The 12659-nt window shown below is 41.6% G+C and overlaps 1 long non-coding RNA gene across 3 annotated transcripts in view; it reads left to right on the top strand.

Annotated features, from left to right (window-relative positions):
- The window catches only part of LOC138819773 (uncharacterized), a 38179-nt gene extending 27186 nt beyond the window's left edge, over positions 1-10993 (top strand). For 2 of the 3 annotated variants that reach the window (XR_011369624.1, XR_011369626.1), the window contains 3 exons: positions 1454-1674; positions 2761-3534; positions 10529-10993. This is a non-coding gene — a long non-coding RNA (uncharacterized lncRNA). Of the gene's footprint in view, positions 1-1453; positions 1675-2760; positions 3535-5752; positions 5878-10528 lie in introns of all 3 variants that reach the window. The other variant, XR_011369625.1, reaches the window with a different exon arrangement.
- Positions 10994-12659: the final 1666 nt, after the last annotated feature.

The raw sequence follows: 12659 nt of genomic DNA, 5'->3' as shown, positions 1-12659 counted from the left end.
ACAGCACTCAGGCACTAAGTTCAAGTCCAGTGACCAAGGGAAATGTCAAGGTTGCGTTTACCCTAACAAAGAAAGAAGCACTCCTGGGACTTTGGCAATAATGTTTGGCTCTTCTAAAATTGATCAGAGCTGAGGTCATGGCAAGCTACTTTATAAGCATGCCTAACTGGGCAAGAACTTGTCAACCATTTGTAATAGTTGGCTGTAAAAGGCTGAGGTTGTGAAATGTGGGGAATAGCTTAAATCCAAACTGCTCTGTATGTGCTTAAAACCATAATTGGCAGTAAATTCTGGGCTGACACTAACCAAATAAATTTGTTTAAGAATAAAATATGAAATTGTTAGGACCAGATCAAAAGTAAACAGATAGGGTATTAATTAGAACAAGGAAGGAGAAAATTCAAATTTAACTGAGACAAATAAGTCCCAAGTAAGGAGAGAAACATTGGTATAAACACCAAAATAAAACAAAATTGTGGTCTGATAATTACTAAAAAGATCATTTATATCAAGATTTAGACCAAATGTTAAATTTTCGAAGATAAGGGCTTAAGTAGAGAGTTAAGCACCAGGAGCCACACTAAACATCTGTATTCCAAAGGATGGCCTTTCCCTCCTAGGCTATTTGAGGAGCTAAACAATGCTTTGGCGTATTTGGGGAGGTAATGTTTTCCTAGGATTTCAAGGTAAGACTTGTCCCACCTCCAGGCCTTGAAACTGGGTGCAATGCCCCCATCTCCAGCCTAGATACCAGGATGTCTACAGGCAGTTGTGTGGACTTAACCACCCTATTTGCCTTGATGCAATTTGTAATCACTAACTGTTCGTTCTGCTTTTATAACTTGTTTGTCAATTACAAAACTGCCACTGAACACCTACAAGTGGAACTTCTTATGGATCTTACCTTTAAACATCCTAGACTATTTAAATCTTTTACAAACCAAAGTACTAAACAGGCTATGCTGCTATAGCCCCCCCCCCCAAAAGGGTCCATACAGTTATGAAAAGTTAAAAAATTATGCCTAAACTCTAGTTTGGAATAAAATGTAATTAGTAAAAAGTTGTCACCTTGACAAACTACCCCACACTATATTATAAAAGCCAGTGTACAATCAGAAAAATATTAGGAGAGTTTACTAAAGTTAGTCCCTAGGTAAAACTTCTTTAATCAACCTGTGTAGACTAATGCCAACTGTTTACACACCCATAAAACATTTAAGCTTCAATTATTAAAAAAACAAAAAAGGGGAATCCCTAAGGGAAACTTTTGCCTTAACCTTATTTACTCTAAATTTTTAAAATTTCACTCAAAGTGATCCTTTCACTAAAGCTGAAAAGCATTTTATCCCTCTAGCAGCATCTCACTATCTATTCCCATATGGTTTAAAAAATTTAATCAATGAAGACTAAGACTAATGCCCCATAAGGGAAAACAGTGTTTCTATCATTCCAGATGGATCCACTGGCAACATCTGGGTCCCTTTTTGACTCATCCGACCTCCAGAGAAGCAAAAACAACACAACACAACCCTGAGGAAGAAGATCTAGTAAGCAGCTTTGCATACCTAAGGTTGAAGTCCGGAGGAAGCCATCATCCTTATCTTAAGAAAACCAGCTTGACCCCAGCAACATGGGGTCAGAATAAGGTGTTGACACAAGACCGAAGCCACCCTGGTCAGTACAAAAACCCCTAGAATACCTGAATATCTGTTTTGGCCATGATTGCACTGCTTGTGAATACTTCTGCAGTGGGTAGTGAACATGCATATTGGGCCTATATCACTCACCCACCATTGTTAAAATTAGTGGATTAGCTAGACCAAGGTCCAGTGGCGTACACAAATGACAGCACGTATTTTCCTCCACCATGGGATCATGCAGACCCTAATCATCCAGGTGAGGAAGGAATACCTTATATTATTTCCTTAGGATTTGAGTCTTTACCACTGTGTTTAGGGACATCACCTTGCTTACCAACCAGAAGACAGGTATGGGCATACATCTTGCCTGATGATAAAATCAACAATCATATGGGGCGATTCAGCACAATTTCCTTAAATTTTATTGGTAAGGATCATTCTTATACAAATAAGACTGGGCAACCACCTAACCTAGTATGACAGGACATTAATTATTGAATTTTGTTTATGTTTCTATTCAGTGGTCTCAGTGTCAAAACCCTAGAGGAAAGATTATACAGCATAATGATAACATCTCATTTATAGATTGAGGTCCTCATGGATGTTTCATTGCCAATTATTCTGAAAAGCATGTTGGTGATTGGTATACTAATAATTCTTCTGATGGTGACGTCTATACAATGGAGTTATAAATCATGTAGAACCCATTGGCTTGCTCACCTGACATGATGGAGGCCTTGTGCCTCATAGGCCACATATAAATTTCAGGGGACACTTAGGGCCTGAGCAGTGGCATTTATAAAACTTGCCACGCAATTTTATACAACTCAGAATTGGATTGGTCACTTTACTAGGGCCCATGAGGCAAATTATACATTTTACAGGAACCATTCTTTTACTGTACAGGGTTGTATTAAACTTTCCTATGTACTAGCCCACAGGGACAGTGTCAATCAATGAGAACCCACGCAGCCTGGACTCTTTACATGCTTAAATCATACTATTTCTTTTAAAATGCCTTCTCAGTCTCTCCTGATATTAAGATCTTGCTTAGGGGTCTGGGTGCCTGTTAATCTCACCCGACCTTGGCAGGAGAGCCCCACTGTTGGTTTGTTGACAGGAGTCTTCCAGCAACTGCTGAAGAGAACTAGGAGATTCCTGGGTCTGAGTGTAGCTGTGATCCTTGAAATGACTGCTATCACCATGACTGCTGCGACTGCCGGAGTGGCCCTGCATTCCTCCATCCAAACCAAGGACTTTGTAGAGAAGTGGCTGGACTGTCACCAGCTATAGACTCATCAGCACAATATTAAACAGGACATTGATTCCCGTCTGAACACCCTGCAACACACGGTGCAGTGGATGGGAGACCAGATAATTGATCTGCAGAAACAGCTAACCTTCAAGTGTGATTAGAGCTCAATAAACTGTGCATCACTCCTACTTGATTCAACACTTCTAACATTACTTGGCAGGGACTTCACTACCACCTGCCGGTCTTGCAAGGAAATTTGACTTGGGACATCCACTAGTTACAGCAGGAAGTCATTGAGACTTTCTTGGCACAACTCCCTGGCGTGGGATATGAAGGTCTGGCTGAGGGAATTGCATCTGTGCTAAACCAATTGGACCCTCATACCTGGTGGCACAGTTTTACCCATAGTGTTTCTACAGGATTGATTGCATTATGTCTTGTCAAGATATTGCTGTCTACATTCCAAAATAGTTTCTGCAAATCCCTTCTGCAAAGGATCTCTTGCTTACGGTTGTACTTAAAAAACAAAAAAGGGGGGAGATGTCAGAGGCATCAACCGGCATAACCCCATCTGTTGCTGTTTCCACAACGGGATCTGGGAACACGATGTGTGGTATAGGCAAGAAGGGACTACACCATGTGAGTATAGACAAAATTTATTGGAACATCACATGTTTATATACAGCACACAAGCAGGAGAAGTAAATCTTCAGTCAGGGGCAGAGAGTTAAACAGTTTTATGGGAGCACAGACAATGAGAGTTTAAACAGAAAAAGCTAATCCTTGTCAACAAAAGTGGAGCAGTTCCACTAATCAAGGTTGTAAAAGCAGGTAAAGCACAGTTGATTACACATAGGGGGGGTCTCCAGGTGCTGTTCTACATGATTAAGAAGATGAAGCACGAATGGTACTTTTTGCAAACCATTACCTGAGCCTTGCACCGGGGGCAGAACCTTTGGCCAGCATGGAGGAAAGGGTGACCCTTCCTCCCCGAGAAGAATTGGAAGTGGTCCTGTGGCTCAGGTGGTAGGGCACTTGCTTTCAGCTGAAGAGCTGAGGGACAGCGTCCAGGCCCAGAGTTCAAGCCCCACGACCAACAAAAATAAATAAATTGGAAGGAAGGAATGCATGCCTGCATGCACCCTCAGAGCACACAGGTGCTCAGATGGGGTTTTGCAGGCCTATGCCTCCAACACCCATATGAACCCCTCTCCTTTTGCTCCCGATCCAGCTCCCAGATCTTAGGCAGATTGGGTGGAAGGAGGCTGTGTCAGTCCTGGAGTTTTTCTCTGCCTCTGGCTGTGCCTGAGCAGCTGCAGGAGCCCTGGCCCATGCTGCACGAGGCAGCAACAACTGCTGCAGTCGCTGCTGCAAGTTTGGCCATTTGGCTCCACTCCTGCCTGGTTGCCCTGACACTGGAGGAGTCTCGCTGGCTCCTTTGCTGTTTCACACTGCACCTCCAGCCTAGGGATGAGCCCAGGAAGCTCGGCGCTGGAGCCTTTGAGACCTGGGGGATTTGGAGGGGCTGCCCTGCCTGCAGGGTCTGGCCTGAGGAGCCTGTGCCCCAGCCATGGCTGCTTGCTGCTTCTCACTGCTGCTCAGAAGAAGCGGCGGCGGCGCTGGCCTGTAGCCGGCTTGTTTGCTCCCTCCGAAGCTCTTAGAGTTGTGTTACTGGCAGAACACTATCCCAACTGCTCTAGTACTATTTTATTGTATTTTAAAAATAAAAGACTTCATGGGCCCCATAAGTGCTTTATAAAATATGACTGGCAGCCGTTATTTAAATAAATGTGAGAATTCGGGAGTTTTTTTTTTTTTTATCTTTCTAAGTGATTTTTTTTTGTCTGTCTTTGGACTTGAACTCTGGACCTGGGTGCTGCTGTCCCTTAGCTCTTCAGCTAAAGACTAGCACTCTACCACTTGAGCCACAGGACCACTTAGGTTTTCTGGTGGTTTATTGGAGATAAGAGTCTCATGGTCTTTCCTGCACTGGTTGGCTTTGAATCTCGATCCTCAGATCTCAGCTTCCTGAGTGGCTAGGATTACAGGCAGGAGCCACTTGCGCCCAGTTCTAAGTGATCATTTTAAAGGCTAAGCATGATAGTACCATCTACTTGGGAGGCATAGATTGAGAGGACGGCAATCCAAGACCAACCCATGCAAAAAGTGAGATCTGATCACAATCATCAAGCTGGGCTGATTCCAATAATCTCAGCTAGATGGGAGGCTGGTCCTGGGATGGGAAGAAAACAGGATGCCCTAACTTAAAAACTAAAGTACAAAAAGGCCGTGGTGTGGATTAAGAGTTAAACATCTGCCTAAGCATGAAATCCTTTGTATAAACTCTAGTACTGAGAAAAGGAGGGAGGGAGGAAAGCAAGAAGGGATATAGGGGAGGGAGAGAGATGCTATTTCATTAATTTTACATTTTTCCTAACACCATTCACTTTGAGTTTCTTTTGCTCAAGACTAGCACTCTACCACTCAAGCCTCAGTACAACTTCCAGCCTTTTCTCTTTATGTGGTACTGAGGAACCAAACCCAGGGCTTCATGTATGTGCTAGGCCAGCACTCTATTACTAAGCCACATTCCCAGTCCTTCTTTTATTTTGTAAGATGAGGTTTGGTTTTGTGTTCTTCTCTTGGCATGGAACTTAGGCTAGTCTCAACCTAACTTCTGACTCAGCCTCCTAAATTCAGAGATTGCAAACATAGACCACCATACTCAGCTCAGGATTCCTTTGAGAGAATCATCTTTTCAGAGACAGAGTTATTCTGTCTTCCTTGGATTGGATGGCCTTTTGCTTTTGGCATTGTGTTAATCCCATTTCTTGTCCTGATATATTTCTCCTTCTAGATCAATAGAAAATTTTCAGCTTCCCAACTTGAAGCCTATTGGTCTCATCCAATAATATAACAAAACTTGTGAATATCATTACCTGGCATCATGGGCATGCCAGCCAGCTAAAACTCAGCTATCAGGTGGGTTTGGGCTTCAACAATGCAGGCAATTCTCTGCATAACCTGAAAACTGTCATAGATAATGTTGGTTTATTCCATCCTGTTTTCAGCTGCTTGCCATTCTGAGCTTTGTATGTTTTTGCTTTCTTTTATTTATTTATTTATTTATTTTTGAGTCATAGGCCTTGATCTCTGGGCTTGGCTTGGGTGATGTCCCTGAGCTTTTCAACTCAAGGCTAGCACTCTACGACTTGAGCCACAGAGCCACTTCTGGTTTTCTGGTGGTTTATTGGAGATAGGAGTCTCACGGACTTTCCTCCCTGAGCTGGCTTTGAACCACGATCCGCAGATCTCAGACTTCTAAGTAGCTAGGATTACAGGTGTGAGCCACCTGTACCCGGCCCTGACTGAATCTTGAAAAGAGAAGACAGGAATAGGTCAAGAGACACACAGTATCAAAATGGGGATGGGAGGGATCGAGAGTTCTGACTGAGCAGTGGATCCATATAAAGTCTGATCAGACTTACTCCAAACATGAAGGAACATCTTCAGTCTGGATGTGGGATGCCTATAAACATTGTCAGGGACATGAAAGGAGCAGGGTTGGGATGAAGGTTTTAGGGAGCACTGTGGGATGAAGTGTCATTAAAAACTCTCAGCTCTGGGGCTGGGAAGTTGGCTCAGTGGTAGAGCGCTTGCCTTGCGTGCCTGAGGCCCTGGGTTCGATTCTTCAGCACCATATAAGCAAAATGGAAAGCCAGAAGTGGCGCTCTGGCTCAAGTGGTAGAGCACTATCCTTGAGCTGAAGAGCTGAGGGACAGGGCACAGGCCCAGAGTTCAGGCCCCACAACCGGACCCTCCCCCCCAAAAAAAACCTCTCAGTTCTGACAGCACAGATCAAGTGTTTGTCTTGAGAGTCCCCTGTTGTGCTGTGGCAATGCTCTTCCTGTGTATGTCTGTCTAGAGGGGGAGGTGTTTGCTCCTCATTTGTCATTAATTCTAGAGGACAGAGGAGCCCCATGAGTCCAGTAAACAGATGCTTTCTGGCAGCTTCTCACAGTGTTTCCTCCAGGCAGCACCAGGCTCTTTACTTGCTCTGATGAGGCAGCTGCATATGGGTCTGCAGGAATTTCTTGTCAAGAAATTAGAGAGTCATTCATTCATTACTCTATAACAAAGAGTGGCAATGCCTAACTATAGGTTGCTTTGTTATTCCAATGTGTGTGCTACTGGCACTGGCTTGTCTCTTCAGTCTGCACAGGCTCAGGACAATACTATAGTCAGCTCGGACACACCAGCTTACACCCAGTCACTACTCAGAATGTGATGTCAAAGCTACTCCTGGTAATAGATGACAAGGCTGTTTAAGTCAGAATAAGATCACAGCAGAATGCACTACGATATCTTTTTGCTCCTCTGATTTAACAGCTTCTAAGCTAGTGTTTCCTGGCTTCCTATCCTTGTGGCGTAGTATGAGAGCCATCTAGGTTGTTGCAATGCATCAGCCAGGAGAAGGGTGTCTATAGTCAGAGTATGACACAAAAAATAGCATCTGTGGTGAGGTTAGACTTGGTGTTGGATTATAATTAAGCTATTTCTGCAAAGCTGGGAAGCATGGAAATGGACTGCCATTGTGAAATGGACATGGGATAATTTAGGAGACAACAAGGATCTGAGTAGCTCTCACCTGTAATCCTAGCTACTCAGGATGCTGTGATCTGAGTACTGAGGTTCAGAGACAACCTAGGCACAAATATCAGATAGTTTCTTTCTTCCAATTAACTAGCAAAAACGAACTAGAGCTGTGGCTGAAGTACTAGCCATAAGAAAAAGAGCTAAGGGTCAGCACTGAGCACATGCTAGCATGAAAAAAATGAGAAAGACATAAGAAGGGAAATTACAAGAAACTTACTGTGAACAATTAGACCTCTAATTATCTTTCTTTTTATTAGCAAGTATTGGTTGTACAAGAAGGAGGTTGTGACGTTCCCATACATGGATACAATGTATCACAGTCATACCCACTCCATCACCTACCCAGTCTTATTTCCAGTTAACACTAAAAAGCCAGAAGCAGTGAGGTAGCTCAAGTGGAAGAGTCCCAGCCTTGAGCAAAAAACTGAAGTGACATTACCAGGTTCTGAGTTGAAGCCCTAGTACAAGGACCACCACACCCAACAAAAATAAAATATTCCATGGGAATGAATGTAGATCTTGTAACATACAACTACAGAAAATAGTAATGTCTGGCATTGAGCTCCCTTAAATTATAAATAACATGAGGAAACAAAGGTCCAAAGTCTTTTTGAATAGCATTTTATTTTCTGAGGATAACAGAATAACAAGACATTGTTATTGTCTGTTCTGTCACATGGTGTTAGATATAAGTATGAGATACTCTGCAGGAAGAACCTCTGTGCAACTTCTGAGGAAACAGAAGTTGGCTGTTCTTTTAAGGGTGAAGGAAATACTTTGTATCTTTTGATGGCGGTGAATCTATGGGAAATCATCAACCTATTAAAAACTAGATATAGTTATAGAATTATATCATCTTATATTAAGAAAGGTCATTAAAGGCACTTTAAAACTAAACAAAGAGGGGCTGGGAAGGTGTCTGAATGGTAGAGTGCTTGCCTCACATGCATGAGGCCCTGGGTTCAATTCCTCAGAACCACATAAGCAGAAAAGCAGAAAGTGGTACTGTGGCTCAAGTGGTAGAGCACTAGCCTTGAGCTGAAAAGCTGAGGGACAGCTCCCAGGCCCTTTGTTCAGACCCCATGGCCAACAAAATACATACATGCATACATACATACATACTTACATAAACTAAGAATAAGAACTTTAAAAGAGTAAATTAATAGAAATTGAATATAACTTAAATAGCAATCTACAAATTTATACTGTTAAATTCATTGAGTACTTAAAAAATGGGGAAATTCAATTCTTTCCCATAATAGATTGTTAACTGAAAAATATAATTTGAGTGAGGGAATTTTGTGTACATGCCTATTACATATCATCTAATAGAAATGCCATGTAAGCCAGAACACAGAAGCCTCCCACAGAACATAGTGCTGTCTGAAAATGAACTCATGGAAAAATGGTACAAAACCTTGTTCAGAAGTCATACTAAAATTTTTCTGTGTATATGCTGATCCTGGGGTTAGAACTGAGGGCTTGGATGCTGTCTTTGAGCTAATTTTGCTCAAGACTAGTGCTGTGCCACTTGAGTCACAGCACCACTTCCAGGAGTGTTTTAGTAGTTTTTTGGAGATGAGTCTCATGGACTTTCTTTCATGGGCTGGCTTCAAACATTGGTCTTCAGATCTCCACCTCCTGAGCAGCTAAGGCTATAGGCATGATCCAGCAGTGCTGGGCTCCAAACTGACAATTTTCTCTCAAGAAATATCATTTCACACTGAAATAGTGAATCCAAATAGCTCATAATGGAACAAGGAATAATATTTCCACAGCAACCTATAGTGGATCTATTCGCATATACTGTGACAGATACCAAATGTTCCCAAATCAAATCTACCCTAACCATTTTTCTCTCATAGACCCTTCTTAAAGCAATTTCAGCAGGTTTTGTTAGTTTGTTTTGTGCTTATTCTAGGTCTTGAACTCGGGGCCTGAGTACCATATCTATGCTCCTTTTGCTTAATCTTAGCATGCTACCACATGAGCTACAACCCATTTCCTTTCTTTTGGTAGTTTTTTGGAGATGAAACTCACTGATTTTTCCTGCTGACAAGCTTCTGAATAGATGGGATTAAAGTTGTGAGCCACTTTCCCCCACCTTCATTGTTTACTTTTGTAGGAGCACATAAAGTACTTCCACCACATTTGTCCATTTGCCCTTCCCCTCACAATGCTACCCCCACCAAAAACCTTATAATAGCTTTCTTAATCCCTTGATTAAAGTAAACTAAGCAAAGAGACAATTAAAAATGATATGCTATGTCTTAGGTTGCCTTGATCTTAGCAGAGTATCACTTCAAGTTAAAAACTGATTAACAAAAATTAAAGAAAAATACCGAGGAGACTCAAAATTGAACAAAGTAAATCCTAATCTTCAAGTTTCAGGTCTCCAAGTAAAAGGAAAGCAGAAAATGTTGTTGCGAGTTCCAGGTAACCAGTGAGGCTTGATAGTCAAATGTGATGTGTGATCCTGAAGTCTGAGGGGAGGATGAGCAGTACTAATGTATAAGTGTTTAAAATCCCTCACTTCAATGGTTATGCTGGGGTGAAGTTGAGAATGTCCTTGTTCAAGGTTTTGGGTATCATCATATTTATGACTTCATGAAATCCCATAACATCATGATGCCTCTTCCTGAAAATTCATTGAGTAATCCTAGCTACTCAGAAGGCTGAGATCTGAGCATCATGGTTTAGTTATCTCCAATTAATCACCAAAAAGATGGAAGTGAAACTGCAGCTCAAGTGGAAAATCACTAACCTTGAGGGGGAAAAAAAGCAAACAAGAACAGATTCTAAGCCCTGAGTTCAAGCCCTAGGAGTGGGAGTGGGGGGAGTTTGATTGAGAAGGAAGACAAAAGACAGTCAAAGCCAAGAGTAAAGTAGGTCCTAAAAGTTCAGAGATTACAACCTAGAATGCCTTTAACCAAGGATGCTTGTCTTAGTTGGGTTTTTCTTATTGTGATTTTTATAGGCAAACAGCATTGAATTGGAGAAAAAAATAGCTTTCTCAACCTAAACCAAATGTCAAAATGAAGAAAAAGCCTATCTTGTGCAAGCCTATAAAGCAGGAGTTACTGGAGGGGAATGAAGAAAGCCTAAAGAAGAGCTCAGCATCCCAGAGAATGGTGTGTCAGACCAGGAAGGCAAAGAGGAGGACCAGGAGCCAGAATCATCATGTGACTTCAACTCTGTGGATATGTGCAGAGTCATGTGTTCACTCACTAACTCTTAGGATTTTGTCATGGCTAGGACACTAAACTCGCTCCTTACTCAAATTTTCCCTTTCATCTGCTTGATCTCAAAACTTCTTAACTTGGGTGGCATTTTTTGTGCTTTTGAAATTTTTATTATTTCTCAAAAACAGCCTTTGAAGTGTTAAAAAGACATCTGGGTGAATAAAGTGGAAATTTTCGAGTTTTGTAAAAAAAAAAATTAATGAACTGAGGCAGTTGGAAGACCATGGGAAGAGGTGTAATAAGAATAGTCTCTTCCGTGGGAAAAGTCTCAACAGTTTTACCTTCAGCTCCATCTATAAGAAACCATTAACATTCTCTATTAGTAGAGTTATTATTTGTATAATTAAATTTGGAATTGGCACTTGATGATCCAAATATTAAGTACCAAGTCCACTGAGCAAAGTTTAGGTTGTCTGATATAAAGTTGAAGAGCCTACAAGTTTAAATTTTTCTTTAATATAATAAGTAACAGACTATTTTTCAAAATCTACTTGGTATGGCGAACTTGAATTGCTAGGCCTGGTAATACTTTTCATTGTAGGAACAACTAGTTTTTCTACATAGCTCTTACCCTATACCCTGATGCCCTACTCTGTTTTGTTAGCCTTGTCCAATACTTTGGGATGTAATCCTTTGGTTTATTTTTATCATTCTAAAGCTAGTCTCTATCATCATAGATATATCAGAATTGGCATGTTGGTCTAAATATCTGGGAATAAATCTATTTCTTCCACTGTTCTCCCCACAGACATCTTTAGGTAGAAAAATGTTGTTTCCTGCTCTTTGCCTTAGCACCATCTTCCTAGAAAAAACAGCACCATGAGAGCCAAGTAGAGGAAGCGAATGCGCAGGCTGAAGGGCAAAAGAAGAAAGAGGAGGCAGAGGTCTAAGTAAACCAGTTTGTGCACCCATCGAGGCCAGAGGAGCAGGAGGAATAAGGAATGCCATAGGCTGGGATGCTGAGATGTTGGACTGCATGCCGCTGTGATTTCCCAGTGGATCCAGAACTTTCATTGCCAAGATCATCTCTGAAAGACACACCTTGCTCATAACCAAGCATCCCCTGATGGTCCTGTGCCCCGGACCTGTGACATTCTGGACTAGTTCTGTTCATAGTTGTGGCCAAGTGTGACACATGTACAATAAACCATCTCTTTTGCTGTTGCAAGAAAAAAAAAGGAAAGAAAAATGTTGTTTCCTTATTGAAAATTCACCCATTTCAAATATTTTGTGAAAGTTTCTTTTTTGTTTATTGTTTTTTGGATTTTGTTTTGTGTTTTGTCAGTCATGGGACTTTAATTCTGGGCCTAAGCACCGTCCCTCGTTCTTCAGCTCAAGGCTAGCACTCTACCACTTGAGCCACAGTGCCACTTCTGGTTTTCTGAGTAGTTTATTGAGATAAGAGTCTCAGGGACTTTCCTGCCTGGGCTGGCTTTGAACCATGATCCTCAGATCTCAACCTCTTGAGTAGCTAGGATTGCAGGCTTGAGCCACCGGTATCTGGCTGGAAGATTTTTATATGTGGATTTATGGAGGGTTGTATTTGTTTTCTACTTTTCAAACCCTTATTTAATGACCATTATTTTGGTTTTGAGCAATTTTATTATTTTAATTTGGGACATTGCTTTATTTTGTTTTGTTTTTGCCCATAATGGTATTTGAAATCAGGGTCTCATACTCACCTTACTTGAACCACTGCTCAAGTCCAGCTCTTTGCTTGTTGAAGATGGAGTTGCAGACTTTTCTGCCTGGCCTGGCTTTGAATCACCATTCTCCAGATCTTAGCCTCCTAATTGAATTTTATGTGTTCAATAGTGTGGAATGTAAGCCAGGCATGGGAAGCTAACAACTATAATCCTAGCTACT

The sequence above is a fragment of the Dipodomys merriami genome, unplaced genomic scaffold, assembly GCF_024711535.1.
Source record: "Dipodomys merriami isolate MVZ:Mamm:240054 unplaced genomic scaffold, mDipMer1.0.p SCAF_818, whole genome shotgun sequence".
Classification (NCBI taxonomy): Eukaryota; Metazoa; Chordata; class Mammalia; order Rodentia; family Heteromyidae; genus Dipodomys; species Dipodomys merriami.
Note: the sequence above shows the minus strand (reverse complement) of the source record. Positions and strands in the feature narration are given on the sequence as shown.